At 39.8% G+C, this 4,989-nt stretch overlaps 1 pseudogene; it reads left to right on the forward strand.

The window, feature by feature from the left end:
- Positions 1-2,346: 2,346 nt before the first annotated feature.
- Positions 2,347-3,325, forward strand: LOC116484807 (ATP synthase subunit gamma, mitochondrial-like; annotated as a pseudogene).
- The last annotated feature ends 1,664 nt before the right edge of the window (positions 3,326-4,989 follow it).

Raw genomic sequence — 4,989 nt, forward strand, 5'->3', positions numbered from 1 at the left:
CACATACACACAGCCTGTTGCTTTCTGTTTTAGTATTTGGAGAAATACGTATTCAATTCAAGTTCCAACTTGTCTACAAAGTCTCCGCTGACAACTTCAGCCCAGGTGGATCTCTCTTTCCTCTGAGCTTTCACAGCAATTTTAGGCAGTACCACAGTATTTAGTACTTAATTATACACTGTCTGGTTCTGGAATTGTCTCAGGGTGTTAGTCCTTTCCCCCAACTGTAGGGTAAGTTCTTTGAAATCAACTGCCATGTCTTATATTTCTTTTGGATCCCTCGTTGGCTTGGCGTGTAGTAGGTCTTTAGTAAATAGCCAAAGATCAGTTGATTGATCCAAGTGTACATTGTGTGAGATTTGCATTGAAATAAAATTACATCAAGAAAGAAGTTTGCCATACTTTACAACTTTCATAAAATAAACTCAAAATGGAGCAAATATTAAAATATTTTAAAAATCAAACAATAACACTACTAGAATAAGATATGTGTAAATTTATTTATAACAGTGGAATTAATGAAATGAGCCCAGCCTTTCTAAACAGAATGCAAGCCTGGAAGCCATTAGAAAGAAATGATGGATAAATTTGGTAACAAAAATTTTAAAACTTTTCTACAGCAGACTTCGTTAATTTATAAGGGTCTTGTACAAATCAAGATGATGAACAACCCTTCGTCTCCCCAACCCAAATTGTAAGGGGGTGAAAAATGGCTAAATTTTCTTTCCAGCCTTGTCCTTCACTCATCTACAAAGGATCTTTCACCTCAACTGAGGATCTTGATCCTGCTCCTTCTTCAAATTCTGTCTCCTTAGCTATGTCTTTCTCCTTTCTTATCAATTTTCTTTTATGCTCTGAATCTTGAATATTCAAAAAGTAAGAGACTTTGTGCTAGTGTTTTAAGAATAGAAGAGCTTTCTTTGAACTTACTGCAGTTGGCAGAAGTGTTAGCAAGTGACTTTCAGTGGGCATCCCAGCCACTTATGCCTTGGATATATCAGTGTCCAACACTGCATGGTTGTCAATGGTTAATATCATTGGCTAAATGTTGTGTGGCTAACTTTTCCTGAGTAGTGTGCTTTACCCAAAAGTCAGTGTATTAGGTGTTCCACTGAAAAAGGCTATTATTATAACACCACAGCATGTAATTTTGGAAAACTTGGAATATCAGAAATCATATGCAACCCTTCATTTTAGGGTGAGAACTATAGCATATGCAAGAAAGAGAAAATCGTGTCAATTTTTAAATGTTTGCTTTCTAGTTTTAATTTTGTTCAGAATAACAGAATCAAAACAGGAATGTGGTTTTTTTTTTTCTTATCGCCAAGAGAAAACTCAAGTCTTCCTAGTGTTACCAAGCAATTGATAAAGAGCTACTGTTAATAGAGAAGATGTTCAGGACAGAGGTGAATAGATGAGCTCTGTTGGATGATGTTTTTGAGGATATTGTTAAGAAGGTTGGTGTATAAAGAAGGAAGTCACTGAAATTGATCTAGGTTAATTTTAGTTTCTTTCAGAACCCATTAAAAAGCATCATTGTTTATCAAGTGGAAAGAAAAGTTGATAGTGAGAGAAAAGCTTATCTTTTATACAGTATAAACTATTACAAAGAATAAAGAGGAATGAAAACTATTGGGTTAGAATACCTGAGAGTGTTCCCTTAGAAATGCCAAAGTCCTGACATTCTGATTATTTCAAAGAGCAATGAAAAGATATGAATGTACAAAAGTGGATGCCTTTGTTTTCCTTTGGGGATCCTTCAGTATATCCTGGAAAATGTAGTTTTCTTAAACTATTTTTATTCAGGATATTTGGAAAATAATTTTTTTTTTTTTTTTCAGGACAGAGTCTTGCTCTATCGCCCAGGCTGGAATGCAATGGCGTGATCTCAGCTCACCGCAACCTCTGCCTCCTGGGTTCAAGTGATTCTCCTGCCTCAGCCTCCTGAGTAGCTGGGATTACAGGCATGCGCCACATTAATGCCAGTTAATTTTGTATTTTTGTTTGTTTGTTTGTTTTTGTTTTTGAGATAGAGTCTTGCTCTGTCGCCCAGGCTGCAGTGCAGTGGCGCGAACTCGGCTCACTGCAAGCTCCGCCTCGCAGGTTCACGCCATTCTCCTGCCTCAACCTCCCGAGCAGCTGGGACTACAGGTGCCCGCCACCATGCCCGGCTAATTTTTTTGTATTTTTAGTAGAGATGGGGTTTCACCATGTTAGCCAGGGTGGTCTCGATCTCCTGACCTTGTGATCCGCCCACCTTGGCCTCCCAAAGTGTTGGGATTACAAGCATGAGCCACCGCGCCCGGCCGGAAAATAATTTTTTAAAATCATAAATATCACCGACTTTCAGCAGGGCTGCAGCTACCATGTTCTCTCATGCGGGCATCACTGGGCTGTTGGCCTGGACCTTGCAGCCACAATGGATTCAAGTTCGAAATATGGCAACTTCGAAAGATGTTACCAGGCGACTAAAGTCCATCAAAAACATCCAGAAAATTACCAAGTCTATGCAAATGGTAGCAGCAGCAAAATACGCCCGAGCTAAGAGAGAGCTGAAACCAGCTCGAATATATGGATTGGGATCTTTGGCTCTGGAGAAAAAGCTGGTATTGAGGTGCCTGAAGACAACAAGGAACACCTCCTTATTGGTGTGTCCTCAGATCGAAGACTGTGTGGCGCTATTCATTCCTCCATTGCTAAACAGATGAAAAGCGAGGTTGCTACACTAACAGCAGCTGGGAAAGAAGTTATGCTTGTTGGAATTGGTGACAAAATCAGGGGCATACTTTATAGGATGCATTCTGACCAGTTTCTGGTGGCATTAAAAGAAGTGAGAAGAAAGCTCCCTACTTTTGGAGATGTGTCAGTCATTGCCCTTGAATTACTGGATATGAATTTGATGAAGGCTCCATCATCTTTAATCAATTCAGGTCTGTCATCTCGTATAAGACTGAAGAAAAGCCCATCTTTTCCCTTAATACCATTGCAAGTGCCAAGAGCATGAGTATCTACTATAATATTGATGCTGATGTGCTGCAAAATTACCAGGAATACAGTCTGGCCAACAGCATCTACTACTCTCTGAAGGAGTCCACCACTAGTGAGCAGAGTGCCAGGATGACAGCCGTGGACAACACCAGCAAGAATGCTTCTGAGATGATTGACAGATTGACATTGACATTCAACTGTACCCACCAAGCTGTCATCACAAAAGAGTTGACTGAAATTATCTTTGGTGCTGTAGCTCTGGATTAATGAAAATTAAGTTCCATCCTCAGACAAGGGGTAAAGAAGGAAAATTCAGCCAGCTGACTTTGTTTTTAGCTTACTGTTGTCTTTGTCAGAAGAAACTGTTCCTCCATTGTTTTAATTACTGAAGACAGCAAGATATTTGTAAATTATTTTACAATAAACAACTTAAAATCATAAATATCACTTATCTTTGTGCACTTGTATGCAAGATGAAAGGCAGTATTTATATGGTACATTTTGTCTACAGATGTGGAGACTTTAAAAATAATAAAATCCCAATTTGCTGAAGAAACAGACACAAGCATGATGTGTCATGTGATGAGTCTCAGGTGAAACCTGGCAGTGACCCTACTAAATCCCAGGCCATTTTTCAAATGCCAAAGTGAGTTTCTGGGCCACGGATTAGCCAGTCCCTTTAACGATTATTTTCACAAGGTTCCATTCATTTTGGTTATGTAAACACTCCATTATTTTTACTATTTGGAAGGTAGATGTATTAATAAAAATTGAAATCTGACCTAGCATCTCTATTTAAAAGTATTTAAAAATACTTCAATGTGGCATTCTGTCAATTGGGAGGTAGGTGGAATTCATGAAGCCCGAAGGGGAACAGGCTTCTGTTCCTGTGAAGGTCCACTAGCCTACAAGTCATGGAACAGAGGGGCAAATGAGAGCCACCCATAGCACACAAGCCACAAAGCAAGGCTATGAGTTTTTTCAGGGGAAGTTCATTCTTACTTCAAATCAGAGCATGGTGGGACAGAAAAGACTCCTGCTGTTTCAGGATTTATACTCTGGCAAATGAGAAACATATCTTGACAACAGTTAAATCTTTAAAAGGAACAGATACATTAAAAAATGGAATACAAACAATGGAAAGTGCTTGATCGGGCGTGGTGGCTCACACCTGTAATCCCAGCACTTTGGGAGGCCGAGGCGGGTGGATCACGAGGTCAGGAGATCGAGACCATGGTGAAACCCCGTCTCTACTAAAAATATAAAAAGTTAACCAGGCGCAGTGGCGGGCGCCTGTAGTCCCAGCTACTCGGGAGGCTGAGGCAGGAGAATGGCGTGAACCCATGAGGCGGAGCTTGTAGTGAGCCAAGATCGCGCCACTGCATTCCAGCCTGGGTGACAGAGCGAGACTCCATCTCAAAAAAAAAAAAAAAATGGAAAGTGAATTAGTAAAAGGGTAAAGTCAATGGTGTTATTTATTTACATAAATTTTACTGAGAGGAATCAAATAACTTTCTTTTGATTGATCCAGGAGGGTGTCCTAGTTGGAGAGAGATTTTGGAACCTAGCAGAAGAGTAAGAAAGGAGTGGTTTGTTTAAGATTCGTTGCTATTAAACACTTTGTGATCTGACTTTTTAAAGTGTAAATAGGAGACTATTCTTTTAAAAATACAAGTAGGTATTGCTTGAATCTATGTTGCGTTAAAGATAGTTTTCATGTTAGCTTAAAAATTTGCTCATGAACAAATTTCTCTTGGTTTGTAGTCACAATTTAAGCAGTTGTTTGTGTTGCATATGGAAGGACTCTACATTCTAGCACAGAAGAGGATAAACATGTTCTAGGGATTCCTGACCATCTAGATCAGCAATCTGACTCTCACCATCCAACCTTTCTTTGGTCATTGAAGAGGCTACAGTGTTGTCACACTAAGGCTCAGGGACTGAGTAGGTGACAAAACTCAGAACTGGGCCTGGGGTGTGACCTGGCCCAAGGGCTGCTTA

The sequence above is a fragment of the Hylobates moloch genome, unplaced genomic scaffold (assembly GCF_009828535.3).
Source record: "Hylobates moloch isolate HMO894 unplaced genomic scaffold, HMol_V3 SCAFFOLD_16, whole genome shotgun sequence".
In the NCBI taxonomy this organism is placed as follows: domain Eukaryota; kingdom Metazoa; phylum Chordata; class Mammalia; order Primates; family Hylobatidae; genus Hylobates; species Hylobates moloch.